The 17,918-nt window shown below is 43.4% G+C and overlaps 1 long non-coding RNA gene across 1 annotated transcript in view; it reads left to right on the plus strand.

Moving 5' to 3' along the window:
- Positions 1-248: 248 nt before the first annotated feature.
- LOC311071511 overlaps positions 249-17,918 on the plus strand; it is a 123,795-nt gene continuing 106,125 nt past the window's right edge. Inside the window, exons 1-2 of the long non-coding RNA XR_014603885.1 lie at positions 249-355; positions 453-910. This is a non-coding gene — a long non-coding RNA (uncharacterized lncRNA). The remainder of the gene's footprint in view (positions 356-452; positions 911-17,918) is intronic.

Here is a 17,918-nt window from a genome sequence, read left to right on the forward strand (position 1 = left end):
TGTTAAATAAGTGCAATTTAAATATTAATAATGACTGAATCAATAATATGTATGATTCTGTCAATAGACTCCAGAAATGTGTGTATAATAGCTTAGCATTTCTCAACATGAGGAAGTTGTTTGATAATGTGTTTGTGACTGATCTACAGTCTTCAGGATAATGATTTAAATAGAGAGAGTCACTTTGCATTGTCAGCACATGCTTCAGTGCTCTGAGAGTGTTTATAGTGCTGTGAGTTTAACACTTCATGACTGAGAGCAGAACAGAACACACTCTTCATCATCACACAAGACTAAACTACAGCAATGAACACAATCAACATCTTCATCTGGACCATTGCACTGTTTATTCAAGGTAAGATGTAAAAACTGAGTCTGGTTTTGGTGTTTTTGTAAAAGTATATGATTATAATAGTTTTAAACACTAATAGTTATTATTTTCTCTTTTTCAGAATCCAGAGGAGTGACTCTGACTCAACCTGGAGTTAAAACTGTCCAACAGAGTCAAACAGCAACAATAGAGTGTAATATAGATGTAGGAATATACAGCAACTTATTAGCCTGGTATCAGCAGAAACCTGAAGAAGCTCCTAAACTCCTGATTTACAGGATAAGCAACCTTTATACTGGAACTCCATCTAGATTCAGTGGCAGTGGAACCGCAAATACTGGACGAGATTTTACTCTGACCATCAGTGGAGTCCAGACTGAAGATACAGGAGATTATTACTGTCAGAGTTATCACAGTGGTAATGTGTTCACACAGTGATAAAGAGTCGTACAAAAACCTCTGTCAGTCAGACGTCACAGTGACTGCACTGATACAGCTGAGAGAAACTGCAGCTGCTGATGGAGGATCACAAACTACACAATATCAAACCTTTCACAGACTTTATTCATTTATTATGATGTAAGTAAACATGTAACACAATCTTATATCACTTACTAAACTGGACTATAATGTGGAGAACATGTGAGTGGTGCTTGTTCCTGTAAAACTTGCCACTACAATGTAATCGAACTGTAGGAAAGTCAATCACTTTAATTGCACTTCCATCCTTCACCACTAGAGGACAGATCTTTAATATTACTGAGTTCCCTATCTGTCAGCAAGAGAGTTTCTCTGGGCACTTCAACACTTCCTTTATTTCCAAAGGAGAATATTCTCTAGCAAGATAATATCTCTATAAAAGAGAACATTTCCTCTAAAAGACGCTTGTTTCTTCCGGTCGAGTTTGCAGATGAGTTAGGCGGTTCCCCTGCGAGTGAACTTCATTTCTAGAAATTAACAGACTTTAAAAGCCACACACACATTAAAAGCCGAAAATGTGTCATTCGTGTTCAGAAGAATAACTACAATAATAATAATGCGTTTACCTTTGTGTAGCGCTTCAACTTTAAACAGAACGAGTACATCTTTCTTGAAGTGCACATTGTAGATCATAACAGAAATTAGCACAGCCAAAACTGATGAATGATTGAACCCTCTTCCAGCAGCGGTCGGGACGAGTAGAGCGCAGTCTGGACGGTTTAGAAGTTGCAGATGTCCTGATCAGGCCAGTGTGCACATGATGATGGACAGGAGTCATAGTCCCATACTCCATTTCAATGAAGTCATTCAACTGTGCTCTCAGAGTTACAGTTATATTCATAAAGAGCCTTCGAGTCCCACCAGGTGTAATCCACGTTTAGAGAGTTGGGTCACTCTCCCACTCTTTACTGTAGATACAACTGTATATTTATGCCACTTTGACACACTGATCACTCGAATATACAGCTACAAATGATCTCACTAAAAACCCGTCAGTCATGAATGATCACGTCTGATTGCTGATCTCTGATTGGCTGAATCAGATCTGCAGTGGGCCGGTGTATTTACACATCATGATGACTGATTTTATGGACTACATGCACACTTGAGTTTTGTTAATTAACCAATTAGTCTATAAAATGTAGGTGTTTGAAAACCGCCAAACCAATTTTTACCAGCACAATCAAACTCAAAACTGCCCAAATCTGGCAGCACTGGCTTCATGTCATCACTGTTTCCAAATGTCACTGGTTCGTCACTAGGGGGCGATGATCTCTGTGAACCCATGAACCACTGTCTATTTCATTTTACCTGATCTCAGATCAGTTTTTTAAATATTAATGTTTATTGACACATTTTTATAATAAAAAAGGAGTTGTAGTTAAAAGTGTCTAATTGGTCTGATTACCAAGCTCTCCATAAAACAAACAAAACAAGCCCTTCAATTTAATAAACTAACTCATATTATTAAGACATTTCATATTTACTGGTATTAGATGATTTGGTAATTGCATTGAATAGATTAGACTTTAAATAAAAACATTTGCATTTGGTGTGTAAAAGGTGTTTTTATGCTGAGTTTTTACTGTTCTGACCAGCGTGTGGCGTTTCCAGAGCTTCAATATAGTGAATCATTATGCAAATCAATCGGTTCAATGGTTTCTAAAAGCTTTGTTTCTCCATCACTAGAGCAACATGATTCTGGTTCACTCTTGAGTTGATAACAGCAGGCCAGATAGCAAACTTTGCCTGGCCCACCTCCACTTCTGGCTGGGTCCCCGGCCCAAAACTGGCCCAACACACTGAACATGGACACACAGAGCTTCCTCTGGCCCAGATGTGGCCCACACCCTGTAAAGCGACTCTTATTGACTGATATGGCCCAGGTCTGGCCCAGGCACTGTAAGACAGATCTGGCTGAGAGTCGGCTGGGCAGAAACTGGCAGTGAAACACACATTCAACCAAGGGTTTTTATTATAAAACTAACAAATACACTTTAATATAAACATGTATGAACAATGAACAAATACACTATGATGTTAACATTTATTAACAACACACTGATTCTTGATTTGTGATCATGTATTAGTAATTATCTTTATAACATTTTCATATATATTTACACCATCATCTATTGATGTAATGATTATGTAACAATTAGTGTCAGAGCGGCTGATTCTTGATTATTTATTTATTTTTTGATATTTTTATGATATTTTTATATAATAAAGTTTTTAATCTCCTATAAATGATCAGTTTGTCTGCGCTGCTTCACTAAAGCAGAAGTGAAAGTGTTCCAGTCCAGATCATGTAACCAATCAAAGAGTGAGACTGAAAACCCCATTTGCATTGTCAGGGTGGAGTGATTGTGATCCTCTCAGAATAGAGCAGCTCTGTCTCCAGAGACCATGTTCAAACCCCAAGAGCTTTATTTGACATTTACTGCTACATCAACCTTCTGAAAAGCACCTGCATCTTCATCTGTTAGTTGAATGATGTTGTCAGACACAAAGTGAACTTGTTGAGAAGCTTTATTGAATGTTGCAGCAAACACAGCAGATTGAAAGATCACACACACACACACACACACACACACACACACACTCAGTTTCAGTATTGTGTTGTAAATCACTCCAGCTGCAGCACTAGACTCATGTGAATCCTGCCTGACACAGGACACTCAGATACGGCTCATCTTCAGGAGAGAAACATCAGCACTCAGAGCTCTTGTGGAACGAGACCTCATGAGGAGCTCCATCATGTGTTACTCTGCAGACGTACAGCTCTCCCTCTTCCCAGCGTGCTTTGCTGAGGGTCAGGACGCTACTGCGGCTGTAGCGGCCGTCCTGCTAGCTCTCTGCGCTGGTCAGAACCCCCTCGGTGACCTCTGACCCGTCCAGTGTCCAGCTCACCAGCGCCCCCTGTGGAGAGTAAGAGCTGAGCAGGCAGAGCAGTGCGGCTGAGTCTCCAGAGATCTGCAGAGAAGAGGGCGGCAGCAGAGACACTGAGGGCTTCACTGTGGGACCAGCTGCAGGAGACAAACACAACACATTCACACACACACACACACACACACACACACACACACACACACACACACACACACACTGCACTGCACATTTACAGCATAGGAATAATGCTGCTCTAGTTTTAGATTCAATCATTATAAAACAATATCAGTAACACTTTAAAGCTTTAATACATATTGTATTATAAAAGTATGTTTAATACATTAATTATGCACTGCTATATACATTAAAATGCATGTATGATCTAATCAATAAATGTAACAGCAGTTATAACACATATTATCTATTATCAGGCCGATCTGACTGCTTTAATTCCAGCAATTATTCACTCTGAACATAAATATCTTACATTTTGAGATATTCACCTGAACTGAAAATGTAACTCAATTTCAAACAGAGTTAAAACACAATTGAATCATACAGAATGAACAAAACACTGAATTATAAGCACAACATGAGCAAAAGAGATTCAGTATCATTGACTGAACTACAGAAAGTAGCAACATTTACATTCTGATGTCAAATCTCTTTTTTCCATGTATGATTTCTACAATAAAAGATGAACTAAATATGAACTCAGTGTAGAAATAAATGAAGGAAAAACAAACCTGTAATAAAGGAATAATGCAATTCTAATAATAATATCATTGTTTTAGATTAAATTAGTATACAACAATATCAGTAACACTTTATTAAAAGCCTTCATACATATTGCATTATAAAACGTATTTTTAATGCATTAATTATATATTGTTTTACACATTATGATGCATGTATAATCTCATCAGTAATTGTAACCACAGTTTTAACACATTATAATATTATCTATTCATTGTTACACCTTCAAAAAATTATAATACACTAAAACTCATGACAAACATCCAATTCTAGATGTAACAAGGAATTTGCAAATATTATAAAACATTTTAACTTTGGTTACAGTTATTTATAAAAACATATATGACATTATAACATACGCTATTGATAGCTTTATAATGCATTATACATAAAGGCTTCAAGTAAAGTGTCACCACAATATCTAATAATCATTATTATTAATAAATGTTCTTCTTGTTTCCACTGTAAAACACTTTCTGAAATCGAAATTGTATTTTTTTTATTAGGTGATTAAATAGACGGACTTACCGATCACCAGTTTAGTTCCTCCACCGAAAGTCCACCACAGTGATACAATCTAATGAAACGCTCGTACAAAAACCTCTATTCCACTCGAGTGAACACACACTCCAGCAGAGAGAGAGAAACAACACTTCAACACACTGATATTAGAAGATCCTCAGCTCTTCTCAACACTCACTCATTCAGATTTGACTAAATGCTTTCTGATATAACACTGTTTAAAGAAATATATTTGATGAGCTGTGACCTCTGAGGTGACCTTTGACCTCTTTGATCATGGATGATGTTGTGGAGTTTCTCATAATGATGCTTCTGTTCTTCATATGCAGATCAATCATCATGATTCACAGAAAAACCTGCAGCTTCAAATAAATGAATCAATAATTCTGAACATTTCAGATGCACATTGTTTAATATATAATGACCTGATTATGAGTCCTGATGAACTTCATGCATGTGGAAAATGTGGGAAAAAATAGACATCATGAAAATATTTCCCAGAGAGCAACATGTCAACATTGATTCCAAAGACCATAATGGACTTTTTTATTATGACTCTAAATATAGTAAAACTGATTTATTTAGTTCTTGATTTCTCATTGTTAACATGCTTGTAAAAGTGTAGCACAGAACTGAACTCAGAGAAACTGCTGCGTATGACATATGTTTAAAATGATCTACATTCATGATTCTCCAGAGAAAACCTAGTGTCTTATCAGCCTGACAAACATAAACAAAAATATTTCACAATTAATAAATATGTGCAATTAATCACTAAATGGTTCAATAACATTATTCTGAAAGTAAAATCTTCTATGTAGAGTTTATGAGTTTGTTATCAGCACAAGCTGTTGTAAATCCTGCCCACTTCTTTGCATTGTCAGCACATGCTTCAGTGCTCTGAGAGTGTTTATAGTGCTGTGAGTTTAACACTTCATGACTGAGAGCAGAACACAATCTTCATCATCACACAAGACTAAACTACAGCAATGAACACAATCAACATCTTCATCTGGACCATTGCACTGTTTATTCAAGGTAAGACGTAAAAACTGACTCTGGTTTTGGTGTTTTTGTAAAAGTATATGATGATAATAGTTTTAAACACTAATAGTTTTTCTTTTCTGTTCTTCAGAATCCAGAGGAGTGACTCTGACTCAACCTGAAGTTAAAACTGTCCAACAGAGTCAAACAGCAACAATAGAGTGTAATATAGATGTAGGAATATACAGCAGCTACTTAGCCTGGTATCAGCAGAAACCTGGAGAAGCTCCTAAACTCCTGATTTATTATATAAACAGCCGTTATACTGGAACTCCATCTAGATTCAGTGGCAGTGGAACAGCAAATACTGGACGAGATTTTACTCTGACCATCAGTGGAGTCCAGACTGAAGATACAGGAGATTATTACTGTCAGAGTTATCACAGTATCACTGGTGGCTGGCTGTTCACACAGTGATAAAGAGTCGTACAAAAACCTCTGTCAGTCAGACGTCACAGTGACTGCACTGATACAGCTGAGAGAAACTGCAGCTGCTGATGGAGGATCACAAACTACACAATATCAATGTTTAGTTCAAAGTTTCTAAAGACTTTAAAAATATACATTTATCAGTGGTAATATGTTTGATATGAAATAAGAGTTCTCTTACGAGAGGTCTCTCGTACTGCGTAAGAATTTATCTTACGCTAGGGGAAAAACTCTTTTTCACGAAAATATTGAAGCAAAAAATTATCCTTAATTTTGAATTAATGTAAAGCGCGTTGCAGCAGCATACAGCCTATGGGCGAGACGGCTTGCTCGCTCATTGGCTGCTCTGCGGCAACTGCATAAGCCTATCGAGCGCAGGCTGATGCAACATCAGACCAATGAGGGCGCTTCGCGCCCTCCTTGCCACTTCCCGCCGAAACGGGCGTGGCTTAGCCCTATAAAGGGAGCTCGAAAAGGCTGATTCACTGATTTTTCATCTTTTCAGCGAAGCTCACGCATCGTTGGATCACGAGAAGAAGCAACGCGTCGTCTGAGAAAAGCACTTCAGCGAGACGAGTCACTCATCAGAAGCTGCAGGCCAACGCCGCCTTCGACTGCCGTTCCCGCTGCGCTATCCGGCGCCTATATTCTTTCTCTAAGCTAGTGTTTTGTGTATGTGTATGTACCCTTTTAACACTAAAAGAGCTGGGTGTCTTTTTCAAGACGCCCCCCCCTTTCCGAGAGGATCAGGCAGCTCTCGCGCTCGCTGACGGCGCCGCCCTCACTCCGAGCCGATTGCCTATGGTGACTTTGAGAACTCACCTGGCATTCTTCTGCGAGGCTGCTCCTCCTCCGCGGACGGGGTTAGTTTTTTCTTTACGTTACAAGAAAAGCTACCCTGCCCCCGCGCGCGTCATTCACCGGCGAAAGGAGAAAAAGGTGTTCTCAGTCTCGCTGAGGCCAGACTGCCCTTTTTTCCCTCACATTTCTCAGTTCCCTGATTAGGCAACTGGAAATATCATTTTGCCGCAAGCGAGTCTGTGATTCATCCAAAAATTGTGAAATTCATCCAAAAGCCTGTGTGTTTCCCCTGTGGCTCAGTGGTGAAATCATAGGTTTTTCACACGGAAGACCGGAGTTCGAATCCCGGTCTAGGCGGCATATATTTATGCCTCCAGTGCTTGCTCTGTCAGTCCCCTGCCCAGCCAGCAATGACACGTGGGGCCCAGATGGGTTAACTACGGGTTCCATGGGTACTGTGTGGGCATGGGCTTTGGCTGGGTGAAATCAGCGGGTCCCATGTAGGTTTTGTAGTACGAGTCCCACATAGGAAGCCCATATGAGCTGATTACATGGGCCCCATAAGGGACAGGCATGGGCCAAGTGGGCATGGGTTTGATCTGGGAACACATATATGGGTCTTGCATAACATATTTATGGGCCAAGTGGGCATGGGTTTGATCTGGGAACACATATATGGGTCTTGCATGACATATTTATGGGCCAAGTGGGAATGGGTTTGATCTGGGAACACATATATGGGTCTTGCATGACATATTTATGGGCCATGTGGGCATGGGTTTGAACTGGGAATGCACATATGGGTCCTGCATAGAATTTTTATGGGCCAAGTGGGCATGGGTCTGAACTGAGAACGCATATATGGGTCCTGCATGGTTTATTTATGGGCCGAGTGGACATGGGTTTGATCTGGGAACACATATATGGGTCCTGCATATAATTTTTATGGGCCAAGTGGCCATGGGTTTGAACTGGGAACACATATATGGGTCCTGCATGGTTTATTTATGGGCCAAGGGGGCATGTGTTTGATCTGGGAACACATATATGGGTCTTGCATGACATATTTATGGGCCGAGTGGGCATGGGTTTGATCTGGGAACACATATATGGGTCCTGCATAGAATTTTTATGGGCCAAGTGTCCATGGGTTTGAACTGGGAACACATATATGGGTCCTGCATAGCATATTTATGGGCCAAGTGGGCATGGGTTTGATCTGGGAACACATATATGGGTCTTGAATGGCATATTTATGGTCCAAGTGGGCATGGGTTTGAACTGGGAACACATATATGGGTCTTGAATGGCATATTTATGGTCCAAGTGGGCATGGGTTTGAACTGGGAATGCATATATGGGTCCTGCATAGAATTTTTATGAGCCAAGTGGGCATGGGTTTGAACTGGGAACACATATATGGGTCTTGAATGGCACATTTATGGGCCAAGTGGGCATGGGTTTGAACTGGGAATGCATATATGGGTCCTGCATGGTTTATTTATGGGCCAAGTGGGCATGTGTTTGATCTGGGAACACATATATGGGTCTTGCATGACATATTTATGGTCCAAGTGGGCATGGGTTTGAACTGGGAATGCATATATGGGTCCTGCATAGAATTTTTATGAGCCAAGTGGGCATGGGTTTGAACTGGGAACACATATATGGGTCTTGAATGTCACATTTATGGGCCGAGTGGGCATGGGTTTGAACTGGGAATGCATATATGGGTCCTGCATGGTTTATTTATGGGCCAAGTGGGCATGTGTTTGATCTGGGAACACATATATGGGTCTTACATGACATATTTATGGGCCGAGTGGGCATGGGTTTGATCTGGGAACACATATATGGGTCTTGCATGTCATATTTATGGGCCAAGTGGGCATGTGTTTGAACTGAGAACACATATATGGGTCCTGCATGGTTTATTTATGGGCCGAGTGGGCATGGGTTTGATCTGGGGACACATATATGGGTCCTGCATAGAATTTTTATGGGCCAAGTGGCCATGGGTTTGAACTGGGAACACATATATGGGTCCTGCATGGTTTATTTATGGGCCAAGTGGGCATGTGTTTGATCTGGGAACACATATATGGGTCTTGCATGACATATTTATGGGCCGAGTGGGCATGGGTTTGATCTTGGAACACATATATGGGTCCTGCATAGAATTTTTATGGGCCAAGTGGCCATGGGTTTGAACTGGGAACACATATATGGGTCCTGCATGGTACATTTATGGGCAAAGTGGGCATGGGTTTGAACTGGGATAATATAGGCCTAATATAAAAATATATTTTTGATTTATTTACCGGTATGTTGTGACATTTGAACATTTGTTTTTTAAAGATTATGTTTGTTGTTCAATGTAACAATTTTGTATTAATGTATTTTTTGGAGAGCTGTTTTTTTTTTCAGAGATTTTTTTTAATTTAAATATATTTTTGATTTGTTTACCGGTATATTGTTGTGACGACCACAAAAGTGTTGTATTTGTGTTTTAAGAATATTCACAATTATTGTCTTTTATTTGAAACAAGTGATTGTATTTAAAAAAAACAAAACAAGTATCCCAATTGTTTTATTTTTAATGTGAATTTTCGTGACTTAAAGTGAATTGTGTAGTGTTTGCTCCAGGCCAGTAGGGGCAGTGTAGAGTGACGAGTTACTGTAGCTGCGTGAGTTGCGGGTTTCTCATTACTGCAGAGAGCTCGAAACTGATAACACTGTTTCCTCGTTTCTCTCCTGTTTTACAGGTGGGTAAATGTATAAAAACACCTCAGAAGTAGCATTTATCTATGCTGGAATGTATGTGAGATATGAGTGAACTGTTTTTAGTGAAATAAGTTTCGTTAGGGTCTGTTTTTGATTTAGTTTGAAATGAGTTGAAACGAGAGGGCACAGTCCTACAGAGTAACGGTCGAGAGACATTACTAGAGAGCAAGTCAGCTCAACACACACTTTCCCCGTGTATATGATGTTTTTTTGAGCTTGTAATGTTAACAGATATGTTTAGCTCACTGTATGTCAGTTTCCCACCATCTGTTGGAAATGTTTTTTTGCTCAATGAGTTTATACAAAAATGTTTACAGTTTAAAATGAGGTTAAAAGTTACACTTTAAGCACTTTATGAGTTCTGAGCATGCTTTTGCAGTACTGTATTAACATGATACTGATAAAATACTGTGAATGGAAGATTCAAAGTATCTAAAAAAAAGCTGGTGAATATTACCATTGTCTTTACATTTCATTTTGATAAATAGTATAAAATACAAGCATGAAGAGTAAGTGAACATGCATTTGGTGGAAAGAGGTTTATTTTAATATGGATTTTGCATTGACATGGACACTGAAAATTAATTGTAATGTTAAAAAGACACTGAACATGTAATATGTGAAACATACAATGATACTTAACAATAGAGATGTGATTGCTGAAGAAAATTCAGAAAATAAATTACTGCAGAGAGCTCGAAACTGATAACACTGGCTGAGTCCCAATTCGCCTACTTATACTACGACCTAAAAGTATGTACTTTTTTTGTGATGAAAAAGTATGTACTTTTGAGTGTGTAGCAAAAAAGTATGCACGTTCTGGGACATACTTCGATGACGTCATGCAACGTGAACTTGAACGTGGTTGCCTAGTTACGCACACCGCGACTGTTAACAAAACATTTAACATTTCATTCATTCTTATATATCCAATATAATTTTATTTACTATTCCCATCTTTTTTTCCACAATACATTTACAATGTGTTTACCATATTGAGGAGTGAAGCAGGGCGTCGTCGTAGATCAACCAAACGCAGGTCGTTTGTGAGGCGGCTGGTTCTTAAAATAAGCGCTACTTATTTTCTGAGTAAAAATATTTAAAGTTTATAGTGTAACTATTGTTTAACGTATTTTATACTTAATCTTATACTTATGTATAATACTTAAAAATACCCCAATGAAAATTAACCATGCTTTTACTATAGTAAAAGTGTAGTAACCATGTTTCTTTGGTTGGACTGATAAAGTTAACATATGTACAGCCACAGTATTACTACAAATAAGTCAGACAGAAACATCAAAAGAAATACATAAAAAAAGACACTTGCATGACACTGTACTAGAGCCTTTTTATTTATTGTTTTGTAGCCTGCAATGAGGCGCTCGGTATCTTCATCGGACCCTACAAGATAAACACGGTACTTTTTTGGCACAACATAAACCCATTAATATTACGAGACAATAAAATATAATTTTAATTAGGGTTAAACATTTGAATTCTCACACTTAAAAACTGAGGGCGCATCTCCGTTGCTGCATCCGACTGCCAGGTTTACATCACCATCATCACCACAAAGCTCCTCCCTCCCGCACGCAATGGGTTGTGGGCAATATTAGCCGTTAGAGTGTGCATTGATCTGCACTTCGAATTCTAACCGGAAATAGTAGACCATCCGGGTATCTTTGGAATACTCATTTCAACATGCTACGATTTGGGACGTACTAATTCTAGTTTCGCATACTATTTAGGACGGATAGTATGCGAATTGGGACTCAGCAACTGTCTCCTCGTTTCTCTCCTGTTTTACAGGAATTAATCTGTTATCCACGGTGCCGTTGCTACGGTACCCGTTACATTGTGACATTTAAATTGTTTTTTAAAGATCATTTTTGTTGTTCAATTTAACAATATATTTCTTGCAGTTCAAAGCGTTTTCTTAGATTGTTTCCTTAAAGGAGAACTCCGGTCAATTTTAACATTGAGCTCATTTTTTTGTACATTTGGAGTGCTGTCAATACAGAGAACAACGACATTGGTGTTGCCTACACCGAGTTATCCTCTTTTTAAAATTTGCACCCTGTTGACTTCAATGGGGCAAGTTTTAAATCTGCTTTTAGCCTCTTAACATCCTTGATGTGTCATTACAAGTGCACAGGTCATGTGAGTGATTCCTTCGGAGTGAACGCGGGTCAATCTGACTGCAGTAGATGTGAAAGATATGGATAAAAATGATATTTATTTAGCCAGCGCTCATACCTGTATTTACATCCTGTTTTCGGTCAAAGTCCATAGTAATCAATTGTCGAGTTCACGCACATGATCATAGGTACTAAACCAATGCGCGTGAACTCGACAATCGATTACTATGGACTTTGACCGAAAACAGGATGTAAATACAGGTATGTGCGCTTGCTGAAATAACATCACTTTTATTCATATCTTTCACATCTACTGCAGTCAGACTCACCCGTGTTCACTCTGAAGGAATCACTCACATTAGCTGGGCACTTGTAATGACACATCAAGGATGTTAAGAGGCAAAAAGCAGGTTTAAAACTTGCCCCATTGAAGTCAACAGGGTGCAAATTTTAAAAAGAGGATAACTCGGTGTAGGCAACACCGATTTTTGTCGTTGTTCTCTGTACTGACAGCACTCCAAATGTACAAAAAAATGAGCTCAATGTTAAAATTGACTGGAGTTCTCCTTTAAACCATTTGGCATGGTTGGGCTTAGATAGGCCTTGCATGAATTGCCCAGTTAGGACCCACATAAGACTCTTACAGAGCCCATTTAAAGCCCATCTGGGTAGCCATGGTTGGATCCCGGGTGCAAGCCCACTTTAGACCCATTTGGGCAGGTGGGGCCCAAATGGGTCTGACATGAATTGCCCAGTTAAGACCCACATAAGACCCTTACAGATCCCACTTAAAACCCACCTGGGCATCCACGGCTGGTCCTCATGTGGATCCCGGGTGCAAACCCACTTTAAACCCCTTCAGACTGGTGGGCCCCAAATGGGTCTGTCATGAATTGCCCAGTTAAGACCCACATAAGACCCTTACAGATCCCACTTAAAACCCACCTGGGCATCCACGGCTGGCCCCCATGTGGATCCCGGGTGCAAACCCACTTTAAACCCCTTCAGACTGGTGGGCCCCAAATGGGTCTGTCATGAATTGCCCAGTTAAGACCCACATAAGACCCTTACAGATCCCACTTAAAACCCATCTGGGCATCCACGGCTGGCCCCCATGTGGATCCCGGGTGCAAACCCACTTTAAACCCCTTCAGACTGGTGGGCCCCAAATGGGTCTGTCATGAATTGCCCAGTTAAGACCCACATAAGACCCTTACAGATCCCACTTAAAACCCATCTGGGCATCCATGGCTGGCCCCCATGTGGATCCCGGGTGCAAGCCCATTTTAAACCCCTTTAAGCAGGTGGGCCCCAAATGGGTCTGACATGAATTGCCCAGTTAAGACCCACATAAGACCCTTACAGATCCCACTTAAAACCCATCTGTGTAGCCATGTTGCAAAGCCCACTTTGGACCCCATTGGGCAGGTGGGGCCCAAATGGGTCTGACATGAATTGCCCAATTAAGACCCATGCATTACCCTTACAGGTCCCACTTTTAGTACGTCTGGGCTTCCACGGCTGGCCCCAATGTGGATCCCGGGTGCAAGCCCATAATGGGGCCCACATTTGCCGCCCATGAAGCCCTCATCTGGGCCCCACATGTCATTGCTGGCTGGGTGAGGGCGACTGCGGAGGTGCATTTTGCAGCCAGCAAGCGCGTAGTACCCGCTTGCCTGCAACCGAACACCGTGTCTATGGTTCCCGTGCGTCACTGGCGAAAGGAGAATAGAGTGTTTTTAGCCCCGTTGAAAGCCGGGCGATTTCCACTCTTCTCACATTCTGGCATCTGAAAATGTCAGTATTGCATGTTGTGCTACCCGCATGCCTGCAAACAAACGCCAGTGCGGATAACACCCGCGCTGACTAAAAGCCTATATGTCTTCACTGTGGCCCAGTGGTAGATTCCCCAGCTTTCGCGCGGTTGACCTGGGTTCGAATCCCAGGTCCGCCGGCAGAAAATAATTTTTGCCGCCAAATGCAAATCACTCTGTCAGTGCCCTGAGAGGCCACTGCAGATGTGTATTTTGCAGCCAATGAGCACGTGGTACAACCCGCGCTCGACTAGCCGCCGCCCCGGTGGCCGGACTTCCACCGAAGCCCGTCGCTCGTTCAGTTCCAAGAAATGTGACTGTTCCAGTGTATTCTGCAGTGTACAAGCCCGCTTGCCTGCACACAAAAGCCTTTTATGGCTACCCAGATAGATCCCATGGGATGTATTTTCTGGTGTCCCGGCCACGGCCGATGGTGCTATATGTGTAGAGGAGATGCCCACTGCCTAGTGCCATCCCTGCACACAAGCACAGCCCTTCACATAGGGCCCGAGACTCATAAATTCGACTCAGGTCGATCGCGCACACAACATGGCAAACACCATGTTCTGCATGTCTCATGTTTTCTGTAAACAAAACCTATGTGCATTCGCTCTGCTCAGGCAGACAGTGCGCTCACTGCAGTGAATGTGCCCGCTCTCCGCGCCCATTTTCACTCACAGACATTATATGTCCCACGGGACTCGCCCCAGCCCTCCCTCGCTTGGTTAAGCACCGCAGCGGGGTCGAGCGCTGGCATTCTGCCCGCTGTTATCAGCGCGCTAAAGCACCTCTGCCGCCAAACGAGCAGAGCGCGCTTAAAAAAAAATAAATAAAAAATAAAAAATCCCGGCTACGGCCGATGGTGCTTCAAGTGTAAAGCAGATGCCCACTGTCCGGTGCCCATCCTTACGCACAAGCACAGCCCTTCACAGGGCCCGCGCTCATAGAATCGACTCAGGTCGATCGCGCATTCAAAATAATAAACGTGCCCACTGCCTTAGTGCCCACGAACACTATGTTCTGCAAATGCCACGGTTTCTGTGACACGAAACCTGTGCGTGCTCGCTCTGCTCAGGCAGACAGCGCGCCCACAGCAGTAAATGTGCCCGCTCCACTGCGCCCACACTTACTCACAGACATCATGAGTCCTACGGGACTCGCTCAGCCCTCCCTCACTCGGTTAAGCGCCGTAGCGGGGTCGAGCGTGAGCACTCTGCCCGCTGTGATCAGCGCGCTCCCCGCCTCAGATGTCACAGGCATGACGCCTATGTTACAGCACACCGAAGCACTTCTGTCGCCCAGCGACCAGAGCGCGCTTCGCATCCAACCTTTAGCCTACCATGCAGAAGCATGGGCAGCGCTTCCAGGGGTTTCGGATTGGGTGCTAGACATTATACAGAGAGACTACTCGCTACAGTTTTGTCGCCGTCCTCGCCGCTCCACAGCGCGAGTCGAAACTACGGTGAATTCGGAAGTAGCACACCTACTTCGTGCAGAAATATCAAAACTGATGAGCAAAGGGGCTATAGAGCCTGTATCTCAAGCTCAAAGCGAAGGGGGGCTGTACAGCAGATATTTTCTGGTTCCCAAAAAAAAAAAAAAAAAAGACGGGGGTTTTCAGACCCATACTGGATCTAAGACGGCTGAACAAAGCATTAGTGAAACGCAGTTTCAGGATGCTCACTACCAGGAAAATCCTTGCGCACATTCGCAGAGGAGACTGGTTCATGTCAATAGATCTGAAGGACGCGTATTTTCAAATACAGATAGCGTCACGTCACAGGCGATACTTGAGATTCGCCTTCGAGGGCCAGACATACCAGTGTACAGTCCTGCCGTTCGGCTTATCCCTGACACCCCGTACATTTACGAGGTGCATGGACACAGCGCTCGCACCGCTCAGACTCAGAGGCATGCGAGTGCTGGATTATTTGGACGACTGGATGATTCTAGCTCAATCACGATCAGAGCTCGTGGAGCACAGGGCCATTTTACTCGATCACCTCGAGAATCTTGGTCTCAGAGTCAATTGGACGAAGAGTTCACTGAACCCCAGTCAAACGATTTCGTTTCTGGGCACAGTTCTGGACTCACAGTCTATGAGAGCGCGGCTGTCACCACAGCGCGTGTTAGACATTCAGCGCACAGCGAGCCTTTTCCGCTGCGACGCTATCGTCCCGCTCAGGAAATTTCAGAGGATGCTAGGTCTCATGGCCTCAGCATCATCAGTTCTTCAGCTGGGCCTGCTCCGCATGCGCCCTCTGCAGTTCTGGCTGAAAGCGTGAGTACCGCGCAGAGCGTGGGCATCAGGTCAGTTACGTCTCAGGGTCAATCAGAGCTGCGTGGCAGCCCTGAAACCTTGGAGAACGAGCGACTGGTACCAATCAGGTGTAAGCCTGGGGACTTCCTCGATAGTGAGAGTGGTGTTGACAGACGCCTCCACCTTGGGATGGGGAGCGCTGCTCGAGGGCAGACCGTTCTTCGGCCTGTGGTCAGAACGAGAGAAGCTCCAACATATCAACTGTCTGGAAATGCTGGCAGCAGAAAACGCATTGACGCGTTTTTGTCCCCTAACCAAGGACCAGCACGTGGTAGTCCATTCGGACAACATGTCTGTGGTGTCCTATATAAATCGCCAGGGCGGTCTCAGGTCCCGGAACCCCTATACAGGCTGGCGGAACGCCTCCTAATATGGGCTCAGCGCAACTTGCACTCGCTGAGAGCAGTGCACGTGCCTGGGCTCCAGAATCTGGGTCCAGAAAACCTGTCCAGGAACAATGTTCCTACGAGCGAGTGGTGTCTACACCCGCAAACAGTCCAGCTGTTGTGGGAGACATTCGGCAGGGCGGAGGTGGACCTGTTCGCGTCCCACGAAAACGCTCACTGCCCCGTGTTCTTTTCCAAGAGCGAGAGCGCGCTGTCCCGAACGTGGCCGCGCTGCCCGCTCTATGCTTTCCCTCCCGTCTCCCTCCTGTCTCAGGTGATAGAACGGATCAGGGAAACGAAATGCTCAGTGCTGCTCGTAGCGCCGCTCTGGAAGAATCAACCTTGGTTCCCAGCTCTGATGCAGCTAGCAGACACTGCCCCGTGGCCAGTGCCATTGAGGAGGGACCTCCTCTCGCAGGCCAAGGGCTCGATTTTGGATTTTGGGCTCGATTCAGTCTCTAGGAAGGAACGATTTAGTCATCCGCTTCCTCAGGGGAGCCAGGAGGCTGAATCCTCCCAGACCTCCCTCAGTCCCTGTGTGGGACCTCTCTACGGTTTTGGAGGCTATGAAAGGTCCCCCTTTCGAGCCCATCCAAATGATTAGCCTCAAACATCTGTCATTCAAGACAGTGTTTTTGTTGGCTCTCGCTTCGGTGAAGCGCGTAGGTGACCTGCACGCGCTCTCGGTGAGCGCAGCGTGCTTAGAGTTTGGGCCAGGTGACTCAAGAGTCATACTCAAACCTAGACAGGGTTACGTGCCAAAATCCCTCAACACACCGTTTCGGGCTCAGGTCATTTCCCTGTCTGCCCTCCCGGTGTCGGGCGAGGAAAGGGACTCGAGTTTTCTTTGCCCTGTTAGGGCTCTGAGAGCTTATGAGTCTCGCTCTTCTGTCTTCAGACAGTCTGAGCAGCTGTTTGTCTCGTTCAGTGGACGTTCCAAGGGAATGGCTGTTTCGAAACAAAGTCTATCCAGATGGATAGTCGATGCTATAGCGCTAGCTTACACTGCCAAGGGTCTTCAGTGCCCGTTGGGTGTCAGAGCGCATTCCACGAGAGGCGTCGCCTCCTCGTGGGCTTGGTCTAGTGGGATTTCCTTACAGGACATATGTATGGCGGCAGGCTGGGCCTCGCCGTCTACATTTATCAGGTTTTATAACCTAGAGGTTCCCGCCTTACAGGCTAAGCTATTGTCGGTATAGCTGAATCAGTTATCTGTTT

The sequence above is a fragment of the Abramis brama genome, assembly GCF_963993115.1.
Source record: "Abramis brama genome assembly, chromosome: 20".
Lineage (NCBI taxonomy): Eukaryota > Metazoa > Chordata > Actinopteri > Cypriniformes > Leuciscidae > Abramis > Abramis brama.